This window comes from Bufo bufo, chromosome 4 (assembly GCF_905171765.1).
Source record: "Bufo bufo chromosome 4, aBufBuf1.1, whole genome shotgun sequence".
NCBI classification, from domain to species: domain Eukaryota; kingdom Metazoa; phylum Chordata; class Amphibia; order Anura; family Bufonidae; genus Bufo; species Bufo bufo.
The window spans coordinates 8,485,719-8,501,514 of record NC_053392.1 but is presented as its reverse complement, the minus strand read 5'-3'; the positions used below and the strand labels follow the sequence as shown (position 1 = coordinate 8,501,514).

Here is a 15,796-nt window from a genome sequence, read left to right as displayed (position 1 = left end):
TGCTTCCCTTGTAAGGAGCACAAAGTCGGCTTGGACAAAGCTGTAAATAAGGCCTCTTGCACGTAAACTTCCTACACCGTGCTGTACAGTATACAGTATAATCCCTACACCGTGCTGTACAGTATACAGTATAATCCCTACACCGTGCTGTACAGTATACAGTATAATCCCTGTACTGTACAGTATACAGTATAATCCCTACACCGTGCTATACAGTATAATCCCTACACTGTACTGTACAGTATAATCCCTACACCGTGCTGTACAGTATACAGTATAATCCCTACACTGTGCTGTTCAGTATACAGTATAATCCCTACACCGTGCTGTACAGTATAATCCCTACACTGTGCTGTACAGTATATAGTATAATCCCTACACTGTGCTGTACAGTATACAGTATAATCCCTACACCGTGCTGTACAGTATAATCCCTACACTGTGCTGTACAGTATAATCCCTACACCGTGCTGTACAGTATAATCCCTACACTGTGCTGTACAGTATAATCCCTACACCGTGCTGTACAGTATACAGTATAATCCCTACACCGTGCTGTACAGTATACAGTATAATCCCTACACCGTGCTGTACAGTATAATCCCTACACCGTGCTGTACAGTATAATCCCTACACCGTGCTGTACAGTATACAGTATAATCCCTACACCGTGCTGTACAGTATACAGTATAATCCCTACACCGTGCTGTACAGTATACAGTATAATCCCTACACCGTGCTGTACAGTATAATCCCTACACCGTGCTGTACAGTATAATCCCTACACCGGGCTGTACAGTATAATTCCTACACCGTGCTGTACAGTATACAGTATAATCCCTACACTGTGCTGTACAGTATACAGTATAATCCCTACACCGTGCTGTACAGTATACAGTATAATCCCTACACCGTGCTGTACAGTATAATCCCTACACCGTGCTGTACAGTATAATCCCTACACCGGGCTGTACAGTATAATTCCTACACCGTGCTGTACAGTATACAGTATAATCCCTACACCGTGCTGTACAGTATACAGTATAATCCCTACACCGTGCTGTACAGTATACAGTATAATCCCTACACCGTGCTGTACAGTATAATCCCTACACCGTGCTGTACAGTATAATCCCTACACCGGGCTGTACAGTATAATTCCTACACCGTGCTGTACAGTATACAGTATAATCCCTACACTGTGCCGTACAGTATTATCTCAAACAACAAAGAAAATGGCGTCTCTCACCTGCTTCCCTTGTAAGGAGCACAAAGTCGGCTTGGACAAAGCTGTAAATAATGCCTCTTGCGCGTAAACTTTTTTTTCCGTTTACGATCTGTTTTTTGCGTTCCGTATATGGAACCATTCATTTTAATGGATCCGCAAAAAAAAAAAAACTCTGTATGCCTTCCGTTTCGGTATTTCCGGTTTTCCGTTCAAAGATAGAACATGTCCTATTATTGTCTGCATAACGGACAAAGATAGTACTGCTCTATCAGGGGCCAGCTGTTCCGTTCCATAGAAAACGTAATGCACACAGACGTCATCCGTAATTTTTGCGGATCTGTTTTTTGCGGACCAAAAAATATTGAAAAAGCCATATGGTCGTGCAAGGTAAACGGTGTACGCGTTTCCGACCATACAATATCGGTCCTTACTCATGACACAAGGATCGATATTGTATGGTCTGAAATGCGTAGACCGTTTACCTTGCATTTGTCTGGATTTTTATACCGCATGAAATAAAGACTTGCTTGTTTTATGGAGCTGGACCCATGTTTTTTCTACAGTATGATCCCTACACCGTGCCTTAAAGTATAATCCCTACACTGTGCTGTACAGTATAATTCCTACACTGTGCTGTACAGTATACAGTATAATCCCTACACTGTGCTGTACAGTATACAGTATAATCCCTACACCGTGCTGTACAGTATACAGTATAATCCCTACACTGTACAGTATACAGTATAATTCCTACACCGTGCTGTACAGTATACAGTATAATCCCTACACTGTACTGTACAGTATACAGTATAATCCCTACACTGTGCTGTACAATATACAGTATAATTCCTACACCGTGCTGTACAGTATTCAGTATAATCCCTACACCATGCCATACAGTATAATCCCTACACTGTGCTGTACAGTATAATCCATACACCGTGCCATACAATATACGGTATAAACCGTGCCGTACAGTATAATCCATACACTGTGCTGTACAGTATAATCCCTACACTGTGCTGTACAGTATACAGTTATTCCTACACTGTGCCATACAGTATAATTCCTACACCGTGCAGTACAGTATAATCCATTGTACCCCTATCCAGTATTATAAGGCCAGCATTACCCCCCCCCCCCCCCCCCCCGTATTATAAGGCCAGAATCCCCCCCAGTATTATAATGCCAGCATTGTCCCCCCCCAGTATTATAATGCCAGCATTGCCCCCCCAGTATTATAATGCCAGCATTGTCCCCCCCCCCAGTATTATAATGCCAGCATTGTCCCCCCCCCCCCCAGTATTGTAATGCCAGCATTGTCCCCCAGTATTATAATGCCAGCATTGTCGTCGTCCCCCCCCCCCCAGTATTATAATGCTGGTAGTGGAAAATGTGTTAACCAAGGACTCCAGGTCTTCTGGAACGAGACTATAGTACTTCACCGTTGTGCGATCAGTTTCTCGTATATGCAGTGAGTGGAAACCATATCAGTGACATTGTCTAAGGATGGGATTCGTGGGATTTCCAATTTCTATCTATCATGAGTTTAGCAGTTAGTAAGATGTGGCATACTAGTTTTCTGTGGGTATGTGCAATCCGGTCTATGCCTAAAGATAAAAGAGCTAGACCCGATTGAATCTTGATATTTGTGGCAGTGATGTTTTGAAGAAGTTTTTCTATGTCCGACCAGTAGGAGCTAAGCATAGTGCAGCTCCAAAACATGTGAAGGATGTTTCCTGGGGATCTCTGGCATCGCCAACACTTATTTTCTATATTTGGAATAAATTGATGGAGTCTGGCGGGGGTGTAATACCACCTAGTCAACAGCTTATGATACCCCTCTAAGAGATTTGAACAAGCCGTGGACTTTAAGGTGCACTTAATCGCTGTCTGCCATTCAATGTCCGAGTAAGTACATTGAAGATCTTTTTCCCAATTCATCATGTGTGCTCTTCTTACAAAAAGAGAGATCACCCATGATGGTTCTATATAATAAACTAGTAGAAACCTGGGTGTCTCTATCCGGGAGAAAGAGGTAATTATATAGGAAGAGCGGAAGTGAAACATTTTTGGTAGAGAAATTCTCAAGTAATCAAACTGCCTCGAACTGGGAATGGCATAAAGGGACTGTATGGAAGAGAAGGATCTCAATGTGTTTCCATCATATAGGTCTTTTGGGTAGAGGATTCCCATGTTTTTCCAAGCTGCCATAGAGAGGTCTGGTATATAGTATTCCAGTATCTCTAAGGGATGGGGAATGTCCTTCTTAGGGCTAACTGTGCATACTTTTTTTTAGTAGAGACTGCCATATTTGGATTGAGGCTTTCAGAGATAAGGCTGAAGGAAGAGGGCGTTGAGGGTCAATGGCATGAACCAATAATAGAGTGTTGAGCAGTTTGCCTGAATTGGGTTCTATTCCTGGCCACCCTATTTTATGGTCCTGTCTGCACCAATATCTCAGTTGCTTGAAAAGTATTGTTTCATAGTATAGTTGGGGATATGGAACACTTAATCCTCCGTGTTTTCTATGTGAAAATAAGATGGAAGCAGCCACCCTATGGTTATTTTTCCCCCAGATGTATGAAAGCATTTGTCTTCTAAGTTTGTGTAGTAGTTTGTTTGGTAGAGGGATCGCGAGGGTGCGAAAGTGGTATACAATTTTAGGTAATACCATCATTTTGTAAATCACTATGCGGCCGAGCCAAGTGAGTTCTATTTTAGAGTATCTATCCAGTTCTGATTGTAGGGACTTAAGTAAAATATCATAGTTGCAGGGGAGTAGATTAGAAAGTGGGAAACAAAGTTAAATTGCCAAATATGTTATAGAAGAAGATGCCCATTGAAATGGGAATTCACTTTCTATTGCCTCTCTCAACAGCGATGGAACCTTAATAGCTAGTATTTGCGATTTAGTCTCATTGATTTTATAATAAGATACATCTCCAAATTAATGGATAACACTCGAAGCCATCCTTAAGGAGTTCAGTGGACCTGATGAGGTTAATATCACGTCATCCGCGAAGAGACCTAATTTGTGTTGCCTGTGTCCAATTGGGATGCCTCTGATTTCTCTCAACATCCTGATCTTTTCCACGAAAGGTTCCATCACCATCAAGAAAAGGAAAGGAGAAAGAGGGCAACCTTGGCCAGTGCCGTTCGTGATGGAGAATGGTGTAGAGAATGTGCCATTCACTAAAACCCTAGCGGAAGGTTGGGTATATAAAGCTTGAATAGCCTGGAGTATGGGACCTTGAAAGCCGAATTTAGCTAGAACCTCAAATGCGAATCCCTAGTGAATTCGGTCAAAAGCCTTCTCTGCGTCCAAGGTTAGAAGCAGAGAAGGCATCTGTATATTTCCAGCTTTCTGCATTATCCCCAAAATTCGTCTTGTGCCGTCCGGAGCTTGCCTGCCTTTTGTGAATCCCACCTGATCGCTGTGGATTATTTGCGGAAGCACTTGTAGAAGCCTATAAGATATAATTTTAGCATATAGTTTAATATCACAATTGAGCAAGGAGATAGGGCGAAAGTTAGCTGGGGAGTCTGCCGGTTTACTGGGTTTAGGAATGGTGACTATGGTAGCTTGAAGCATTTCTGCAGGAAACTGTTTCCCCTTTAATATGGCGTTAAACATGTTGACCAAATGGGGTAGTAATATTGGAGTAAATATCTGGTAATATTCGTTTGAGAAGCCGTCAGGGCCAGGGGCTTTATTAGGCTTAAGATCTTTTATAGCTATCATAACCTCTGCTGGAGAAATAGGCAAATTAAGGTTGTTAACCTGCTCTTCATTTAAGGAGGGAAGATTAATGCTGCCCAGAAAGGAGGCAATTTTCTCATTGGTAGGTTGGGAAGTGAAAGGGTCTGACTTTAGATTATATAATTTAGTGTAATATTTGCTAAAGGCATCCGCTATGTCTGTAAGATCATTAAGTTTAGTAAGGCCATCAGCGTCTATCACATATGGTATATTAGATTTTTGCAGCATTGGTTTTACTCTCTGTGCCATTATTCTACTAGGCTTATTATGGGAATTATAATAAGACATGCGGAGAGAAGTAACCCGGCGGTAAAAATCTATTTGTAATACAGAGTGTAATTCATTGCGGAGGGACATTAGGGATTTGTGTAAATCCGGGGAGGGATTTTCCCGTATCCTATCCTCTATTTTGGTAACTTCAGATAATAGCGATGAGAGTTTGGCTTCTTTACCTTTTTTAGGAGAGTACCCCTAATGGTAGCCTTATGTGCCTGCCAGAGGAGAAAGGGACTAATGTTGTCTGTGTTATTGGTAGTAAAATAGTCGTTCAAATAGGACTCAGTTTGGCTCTTATATTTGGGATGTCTGAGTAAGTATACGTTATTTCTCCAGGATCTATGGGGAGAGAATCCCAGGGACAGTGAAATTGTGCAGAATATCGGTGCATGATCTGACCATGAGGTCACTCCTATTTTAGCTGAGTTTATTCTAGAAAGCAAAAATCTATCAACAATAGTAAGATCAATTCGGGAGAACGACCTATGCCGTGGGGAAAAAAAGTTAAATTCCTGAGAACAAGCGTTCAGAAAGCGAAAAGTATCATATAAGCAGGCATTTCCCAACCATTTCCCCAAAGTTGGGGTAGATGTTCAGCCACTCCCTGTGGAGTCAAGATGTTTGTCAGGGATGATATTGAAGTCTCCACATAACAATTAAGACCCCTTTTGTACTTCCTTAATTTTTTTCATCACCTTATTTAGGAACCGGACTTGAGATTTATTAGGGGCATAAATATTTACCAGTGTCATGGTAGTAGAGCCAATCATGCCTACTAATATAAGATATCTGCCCCTTCGTCTATCAATACATTATCTATCTGGATAGGTAAGGAATCTTTCACAGCTATGGCCAGCTTTTTTCTTTTCAGAGTTGGCCAGAAAAACCTTAGAAAAACCTTTATGGGAGAAGGAGGGATGTTTTACTTTGGCAAAGTGAGTTTCTTGGACACAAACTATATCAGCTTGGTTTACCTTGGCCTCTTTCCACATTGAAGTTCTCTTGTAAGGGGAGTTTAAGCCCTTGGCATTAATGGACATTTTAACCGCCATATGTATCAAGTACTGGAAGTACTTTAAGTGACATTAACATATCTGCCAACGTGTTATGCTGAGAATACTTATACATTTGGAGATCAGGAAGAACATGAAGGAACTTAAATAGAACAGCATTAAACAAATGTAGAAGGTTCAACTTTAGTTACGTCTAGTAACAGGAGTAGGGACCTATATGTTTTAGGTCCTGAGAACTATTCGGGGTTCAAACAGTTCACTATGGAGCTCCTACTCTCCAGATGTTTTGGATTCTAGAGGACAGTCACAAAAGTCGAGCGACGACTGATACTCAGTCTCCTACCGTAGACCATTCCAGTGGTAGATGGGACGTATTCTTCTTGCTTAAATATTCCTTTGATGGAGGATCTAGGAGTTTCCAGGACCTTAGAAGATTTTCCCCTTCTTCCATATTTTTTATGACGTGGAGTTTGTCTTCCCTTTTAGTCATAAGCTTGAGCGGGAAACCCCATCTGTACGGGATTTTCTTTTCCCTTAGTACACTGGTTATAGGAGAGAGATTCTTTCTCACCTGTAGGGTAGCTTGAGAAAGGTCTGAATATATTTGTATTTTCTGATAAGGATGTGGTAGACCTTTGTTTTTTCTAACTGCTGAGACCAAGTCCTCTTTAACATGGTAAAAATGGATCCTAGCAATCACATCATTAGGAAGTGAGCCAGAGACATGTTTCGGCTTAGGAATACGATGGGCATGGTCAATCAGGAAGAACTGAGGGACCACGTCCGGTAATGCAGACTTCAGAAGGTCTTGGAGGAATTGAGTAAGATCTGAAGAGATAACAGAATCAGGGATACCTCTAAATTTCTGATTGTTCCGCCTATTTCTATTCTCCAGGTCAGCCATTTTGGCTTTCAGAGTGGTGACTTCTTCTTCTAGCAAGTAGTGGGCGTCAATCAATTCATTATGGGAACTCGTAAGTTCTCCCATTTTACTTTCAATATGGTCTACTCTGGTTCTAATGTAATCAATTGAAGATGTTATTGCTGAGGCAACAGAATGAATTTGGGAAGTTAGAGAACGGTAGAGAGCAGACATAATGGATTTTAAAACTCCCTCTGATGCAGCTTGGTCTGAAGCCGGAAAATCTTTGAGGGGTCTGCCGTTGCAGCTATCTCAGTAAGGATTGGGTTAATGGATATAGAGAATGCACGGGACTTCTGGTGCAAGGGACTGGGCTGTGGTAAGGCCGCTGAGTCACTCACCGCATGGTCAGGCGCCATCTTTCCGCCTTTGCTGGGACAGGTCATGTCCCGCATCTTTTCTCTGCTGTCCCTGCATGGGGAGCGGGAGTCACTTCTCTGGTTATTGTTGGGTCCGGATGGAGTGTGGGGTCTCGGAGACGTCGGAGGAGGAACCGAATCAGCGCAATCCGCCGGGTTAGTCGGGCTTGTTCCCTGTGGAAGGATATGGGAGACGGAGGGTTCTGGGAAGCAGGAGTAGCCTGTGCCGGTGGAGTGCAGTGTCTTGCCTCTTGTGAAGAGAAGAAGTCTGTTAGATGGCGGACGGGGCGAGTGGACCTCTTGCGGGTCATCATGGTATCGGAGGGGTTTTGAAGGGAGGAGTAGTCCTCTAGATTGGCGTTAAGTCGCTTTTTGAGGGCTTATTTGCCGGAGCTCTTTCACAGTGCGGCCATCTTCATCCCGCTGCAGGCCACGCCCCCGGGTCCCGATGTCTTGACCATACAAAGTTTGGGTGAAAATCCGCTCCAAATTTTCGCCAAGGAGAGAAGAAGTGGGGAGAATTGAGGTTTAGGTAATTGGGTCTGGATCTTCAATGGAAGCCAAAAAATGCCCAGAGCCAAGTGTGGAGCTGTTTCATGTTCTATCTCCACCCACAGTTTCGAATAACGATTATGTTGGAGGTCAAGAACGCAGTTCGCGATTGCTGCCTTGTAATATAAGAGAAAATTGGGTAGACCTGCTCCGCCAGTGACCTTTGATTGTGTTAACAGGCTATAACTTAGTCTCGTTTCCCCCCATATAAATTGTGAGGCAAGTCTCCTGAGATGGGTAAAGAACATTTGTGGGATCTGCCATGGTATAGTCTGAAATAAATATAATAATCTTGGTAAAATGTCCATCTTAAGGGCATTAATTTTGCCAAACCAGGAGATCTTGAGAGAGGACCATTTCTGGAGGCTCGACTCAATAGACCTGATCATGGTTGTGTAGTTAAGCCTAAATAAGTGAGAAGGATCTGCTGACACGTGAACTCCCAGGTGTTTAATGAATTGTGAGGCCCACTGGAAGGAGAAGTAACTTCTCGCTGTGGGAGGGTGATGTTTAGTATTTCTGATTTCTGAATATTCACCTTGAAGTTGCTAAGAAGGCCAAAGGCCTCAAATTCTCTAAGGACCGAGGGTAGCCCCAATCTGGGCGAGGTTAGGTATAGGAGGAGATCGTCAGCAAACAGTGATAGTTTATGTTTGGATTTGCCTATTTGTAGTCCTTTAATGGACTGATTAGCTCTTAGAGCGTTTGCCAGGGATTGCATAACTAAGATATATAGGAATGGAAAGAGGAGGCAACCCTGATGAGTCCCATTTCATATGTGGAAGGCATCAGAGAGCGTACTGTTGACTCACACATGGGCTGATGGAGATGAGTAGAGTGCCAGGATCCTGTTTAACATTCTGTCTCCTAGTCCGATATGGGCTAGCGTCTCTTCTAAGAAATCCCAGCTAACTCTGTCGAACGCCTTCTCAGCGTCAACTGTGAGTAGGCATAAAGTTTGTTTTAGCATTCTCGCTCTATCTATAAAGCCTATGGATTTTAGTGTATTATACAGGGAGTGCAGAATTATTAGGCAAGTTGTATTTTTGAGGATTAATTTTATTATTGAACAACAACCATGTTCTCAATGAACCCAAAAAACTCATTAATATCAAAGCTGAATATTTTTGGAAGTAGTTTTTAGTTTGTTTTTAGTTTTAGCTATTTTAGGGGATATCTGTGTGTGCAGGTGACTATTACTGTGCATAATTATTAGGCAACTTAACAAAAAACAAATATATACCCATTTCAATTATTTATTTTTACCAGTGAAACCAATATAACATCTCAACATTCACAAATATACATTTCTGACATTCAAAAACAAAACAAAAACAAATCAGTGACCAATATAGCCACCTTTCTTTGCAAGGACACTCAAAAGCCTGCCATCCATGGATTCTGTCAGTGTTTTGATCTGTTCACCATCAACATTGCGTGCAGCAGCAACCACAGCCTCCCAGACACTGTTCAGAGAGGTGTACTGTTTTCCCTCCTTGTAAATCTCACATTTGATGATGGACCACAGGTTCTCAATGGGGTTCAGATCAGGTGAACAAGGAGGCCATGTCATTAGATTTTCTTCTTTTATACCCTTTCTTGCCAGCCACGCTGTGGAGTACTTGGACGCGTGTGATGGAGCATTGTCCTGCATGAAAATCATGTTTTTCTTGAAGGATGCAGACTTCTTCCTGTACCACTGCTTGAAGAAGGTGTCTTCCAGAAACTGGCAGTAGGACTGGGAGTTGAGCTTGACTCCATCCTCAACCCGAAAAGGCCCCACAAGCTCATCTTTGATGGTACCAGCCCAAACCAGTACTCCACCTCCACCTTGCTGGCGTCTGAGTCGGACTGGAGCTCTCTGCCCTTTACCAATCCAGCCACGGGCCCATCCATCTGGCCCATCAAGACTCACTCTCATTTCATCAGTCCATAAAACCTTAGAAAAATCAGTCTTGAGATATTTCTTGGCCCAGTCTTGACGTTTCAGCTTGTGTGTCTTGTTCAGTGGTGGTCGTCTTTCAGCCTTTCTTACCTTGGCCATGTCTCTGAGTATTGCACACCTTGTGCTTTTGGGCACTCCAGTGATGTTGCAGCTCTGAAATATGGCCAAACTGGTGGCAAGTGGCATCTTGGCAGCTGCACGCTTGACTTTTCTCAGTTCATGGGCAGTTATTTTGCGCCTTGGTTTTTCCACACGCTTCTTGCGACCCTGTTGACTATTTTGAATGAAACGCTTGATTGTTCGATGATCACGCTTCAGAAGCTTTGCAATTTTAAGAGTGCTGCATCCCTCTGCAAGATATCTCACTATTTTTGACTTTTCTGAGCCTGTCAAGTCCTTCTTTTGACCCATTTTGCCAAAGGAAATAATAATAATTATGCACACCTAATATAGGGTGTTGATGTCATTAGACCACACCCCTTCTCATTACAGAGATGCACATCACCTAATATGCTTAATTGGTAGTAGGCTTTCGAGCCTATACAGCTTGGAGTAAGACAACATGCATAAAGAGGATGATGTGGTCAAAATACTCATTTGCCTAATAATTCTGCACGCAGTGTATATGTATTGTATACACCCAGGAATATGTGAGTGTAATTTGCAAGGAGTTTGGCGTATATCTTTAAATCTAAATTAAGTAAAGAAATAGGTTGATAGTTGGTGCATAAAGAGGTGTCTTTGCCCGGTTTGGAGATAACTGTGATGTGAGCTTGTAAGGTTTGATATGGAAATGGAGAATTTTTTTAGATCGAATTGAATGCCTTTAATATGGTCGGAGCTAGTTCTTCCCCGAATGTGTTGTAGAAACGGGGTGTCAGACCATCACGGCCAGGGCTCTTCCCATTCTTGAGATCTTTAATGATGAGCAGGAGTTCTGAGGTGTTAAAGTCCTCTTCCATGCTAGAGGAGGAGGCAACTGGTATGCGTGCAGGACCATATTGATTTAAATAATGCTGCATGTCTTTTACAGCAGGTCTATTATTGGTCTCCCCTTTAACCTTCAAATCATATAGGTTAGCGTAGTAGGTATGAAACTCAGAGGTTATCTCCGAGGGAGTGCGTTACAGGCCCCTCGAGGTCGTGTTTATAGATGACACGTGTTAGGGGAATCTGGGAATGAAGTGCCCTCGCCAACCACTTGCCACTTTTATCTCCATATTCATAAAAGCCATGTTTGATTTTATCTCAAATACACAGGGATTTTTGATCTAGTATCTTGCACATTTGTTGATGTAGTGAGGATATGTCTGCCATGAGTTGGTCAGAAGGAGAGGTCTTGTTAATGATCTCCTTTTAGTCTAAGTCTTTAAGAAGTGTGGAGATTTTATGTGAGCATTCTTTTTTAAGTCTAGCTCCATGGGACAGAAACAATCCCCTAAGTGTGCATTTAAGGGCTTCCCATTTCATGGGTGGGGCAGATGTGTCTAATTGATGTTTTTTGGTGAAATCTACAATGGCCTTTCGTATGTCAGTTACACATATTAAGTCATTCAAGAGATTATCATTTAACCTCCAGGTATATGAATGCGGGCGTGTGGGACAGGGAAACAATAGGCCATACACCTGAGTATGGTCAGACCATAGAAAATTGTCCATCGAGCATCGGGGGTATGAGTCTAGGAGTTTTTGGGAGACAAAGAGATAATAAAGTCTCCCATAACTATTGTGTGCTAGGGAATGAAAACTGTAGTCCCTGGCACCTGGGTGCAGAACCTGCCATAGGTCCACTAGTCTGAGTGCAGGGAGGTCAGCCTTGAGCATGTGTGAGGACACCGGGGAGATTGAGTACCTACCTGTTGCTACCTGTTGAGGAATCCACGGAGGGATCCATCACCATGTTAAAGTCTCCTCCTAGGATGATGGTGAGCCATCTGGCTAAACGTTTCAAGATTTTGGATCCAAAGGTCATCTGTCCCTAATTAGGAAAATAGACATTAGCAATTGTAATAATGGAGTTGTCAACCGAGAGCTTGAGAAATATAAAACGGCCTCTAGGGCTGATGCCTGAGGACAATACCGTAGGGTTGGGACTGTGGAACCAAACCAGGTAGCATCTGCCCTCGCACTTGGGAATAGAAGTGGTTTTAAAATGGGTTTCTTGGAACATGGTCAACAAGACTCTTTTCTTATGGAAGCGATATAAAATTTGGCTACGTTTCTCTGGTTTGTTAAGACCTCTGGCATTATATGTACAGAATAAAAAGGGAGTCATCATGGCGGATAAGTGGATGGTCTATTGTTTATCATGAACAGGGCTCCTGTCCAAGAAGGAAACATTACGGAAGGGAATGGACACATGAGGCAAAGGACAAAGACAAGGTTGAGCGGACAAGAACATAATGTTCAGGAAGGGGGGTATAGGTTGATGGGAGGAAAAAAAGAAAAGAAAGGGAGAGCCGATTAGGTCAGCTCAGTGTTATCCTAAATGGTGCCCTACTAGTCTCCAACTATAGTAAACGTGTAACTAGATAATTCAGGACATATATAACACACGTCCTATAACTTGAAAGAGGATTCTATATAACATGGTAGCCATAAACATCTATCTGTAAGCATGTAGACAGGAGAGAGAGAGACAAAGAGCAAGAAAAATTACAGTTGCAATCATTTGTGTTCTCCATCTGCTGGTGCTTGCGGTCATCCAGGAGATCTCCGTTGTTTACGTGATGATGCCTGCCACCTGTCATATTGTGGTATAGAGTAAATTGCTCTTGCTCTGGGCCAGTCAGGGAGCTCCAAGGGTGGAAGATCAAAGGTGTTCAGCAGCTTTGGTAAGTCTGCTGAGGATTTGAATACCGCCGTTTTCCATTCTTTCTTGGCTATTAATTGAAACGGGAATCCCCATCTGTAGATTATGTTGTTATCTCTGAGGGTAGCAAGAAGGGGTTTCAGCACTTTGCGTAGCAGCAAGGTGCGTCTTGCAAGGTCTGGTAGGAGGAGGAGTTCCTTATTTTCAAAAAGGATTGATCTGAGTTTCTTGCTGCTTTGAGAATGGCTTCTTTGTATTTATATAAACGGATTGTTCAAATAATGTCGCGAGGGCGGGATGGTTTGCCCGTTTTTTTGGGCCTAGAGTCCTATGTATTCGGTCAATCTCTATGGGTTGCTCACGATCTTGGTTCAGTAGTTTACCGAAGAAGTCATGCTCCCAAGTTTCTAGGTCTTGTGGTAGTATTGTTTCAGGGAACCCTCTGATGCGGAGATTATTCCTCCGATTTCTGTTTTCCATGTCTTCAGGTGGGACAAAATGTCCTGTATTTGCTCTGTATGGTCACTTAGGACCTTATGGTGTGAGTCCAGCATTATGAGGACTTGTTCCTGTAGGCCTTCTATCTCCTCCACCCCCTGCCCAACATGCCTAATATCTTGGTGTAAGGCCGCCATGTCTTGCTTGTGAGAATTTTCCAACCTCACGAATAGTGCATCTATTTCTGATTTAGTGGGGAGAGCTTTGAGGTGCAGCTTCCAATCCGAATCAGGGTTTGGGTTGTGCAGTGCTGTGGACCTTACTGACTTGAGAGTCCGTGCCGGGGATCCTCCTTGCTGGGGTGATGAGCCAGGAGACGTCTCTGTATGCCTGAACAAGGCAGGGGAGGATGGGGCTGCCGAACCGGGACTCATCGCTGCAGCATATGAAACTGGGGATCCAGCGGATTGTGCCTCACTTTGTGGCATTACATCATGCTTCTTGGTGGAGGCCTTGTCAGTGCGCACGGGAAATGCTGTTCCAAATGCTGCCTCCGCCATCTTTGTGTCCGCGCTGGTTTCAGCGTTCTCTGCAGGCTGGGATGAAGAAGCAGGAGATAGCTGCTGGATCGGGCTCTATAGGAGCAGTAGTGAAAGAAGTTCTCTTCCTTCTTCCTTTCATTGAAGTTTGGCTGCCAACAAAGTCGTGTATGGTAAAAATATGTTGGAGATGTTCGGGAGCCCGGGACTCGTGCTGCCTACGCAGCCATTGGCAAGCTCCTCCCCCCCATAGGCGGCATTTAGGTGCACCTGTGGGGCCTGCAACATATCAGCCAGCCATGGGTGGGACTCTAAGCCTCCTCCCTGCTCCCATTGTATGTGTGGTTAGTCACACTGGAGGGAACTGGGAGCTGTTTGCTGTGAGTCAGACCTTACGCTGCTGTAATTTGCCCACTAGCTCCTGGTACTACCCATACGGTACAGGTAGGTTTAGTGTTGGGCCCATGCCACTTGAGAAACCTTGGCGTGGTGCGCGGGCTCAGGAATCTCCTTAATATACGGATATACTGGCTAAAGTCTCATTTTTAACATCAGTGTGAGGGTTTAGTCAGATATTATTGTTTGCATCCACCACAGTAGTGCACCTATTCTTGTAGCTATTTATTCTATATATCATTCCACATCCACACATTTTACCATCTGGTGTAGGATGTCTCTGTGGCACTTGTGGTCTGCTGCGAGCATCCTCCATTGTATGCATTTTTTGCTGGGGATCTCCCTTAGCAACAGACCACAAGCGCAGTATCTGCTCCCCCGAACATAAATGCACAACTGCATTTGGGGTTGAGTATTTCCTGCCCTTTGAGACCACGTATTTTTGTCATTTAAAGAGTCTCAGAAATGATGTCCTTTGGCCACATCCCACACTGCTGACTGCTTGTGAACAATGCTTCTCCGGAACTGGATGATGAAAGCCACACAACTCCATGCACATTTAAGGGAGGTGAGAGGCACCCAAGTGTCACGTGAGACCATTTGAAATCGCTTACATCAACGTGGTCTGTGTGCTAGACGACTTGCACAAGTACCTGACCACACCACCAGGCACAGGTATCTTTATCTTGCATGGGCCAGGGAGCATATATGCTGGATGAGGGACCAGTAGGCCTCAGTGCTGTTCACTGATGAAAGGCAATTCACACTGAGTAGAAATGATGGCCGCCAACAATGATGGAGAAGTCAAGGAGAGTGCTCTGCATCAGCCACAGTGGTCACCAGACGAGCCGTTGGTGGTGGTGGTGTTACATCGTGGGCAGGTATGTCTAGTCAGTACAGAACTGCCCTACACTGTGTGAATGGTCCAGTGACAGCCCAGACTACTTGAAGAACATCATTAATCCAGTCATTGTGCCTCTGCAGGAACAACACAGGCCTAATGTCATCTTCATGAGGGCAATGCACCAGCTCATCGAGGTCCTAACATTAGGGAACGGCTGCTGGAGAATGGGGGACCTCATATGGAGTGGCCTACACTTTCTCCAGACCTGAATCCCATTGAAAACCTATGGGATCAGCTGAGTCGCCGTGAAGAGGCGCGTAACTCTGTACTTCAGAACCTCAATTACGTGAGGGCCGCCCTTCAAGAAGAGTGGGATGCCTCAGCAGACAATAAGGCCCCTTGCAGACAAACATTGTGGATTGGGTCCGGATGCGTTGCTGGTGCGTTCCGGGAAAATCGCACGATTCTGCAAGCAAGTTCAGTGAAAAACTCTGCGATTACGTTCCGTGCAAGTGAAATGCGTTTTGCACGCACGTGATAAAAAACTTAATGTTTACTAACAACATCTGTAAAAATCGCATCGCATCCACTGCGTTTTTCATGCAGCCCCATTCACTTCTGTGGGGCCAGCGTTGCGTGAAAAACACAGAATATAGAACATGCAGCGATTTTCACACAACGCTCATGTACACAGACCCATTGAAATTAA

General features: G+C 43.7%; 2 protein-coding genes across 2 annotated transcripts in view; one reads left to right on the top strand and one right to left on the bottom strand.

Moving 5' to 3' along the window:
* Positions 1–15,796, bottom strand: part of LOC120998324 (aspartic and glutamic acid-rich protein-like) — a 2,513,920-nt gene that overhangs the window by 587,101 nt on the left and 1,911,023 nt on the right. The window lies entirely within an intron of this gene.
* Positions 1–15,796, top strand: part of LOC120998305 (gastrula zinc finger protein XlCGF26.1-like) — a 4,064,644-nt gene that overhangs the window by 3,044,788 nt on the left and 1,004,060 nt on the right. The gene's annotated exons all lie outside the window — the stretch shown is intronic.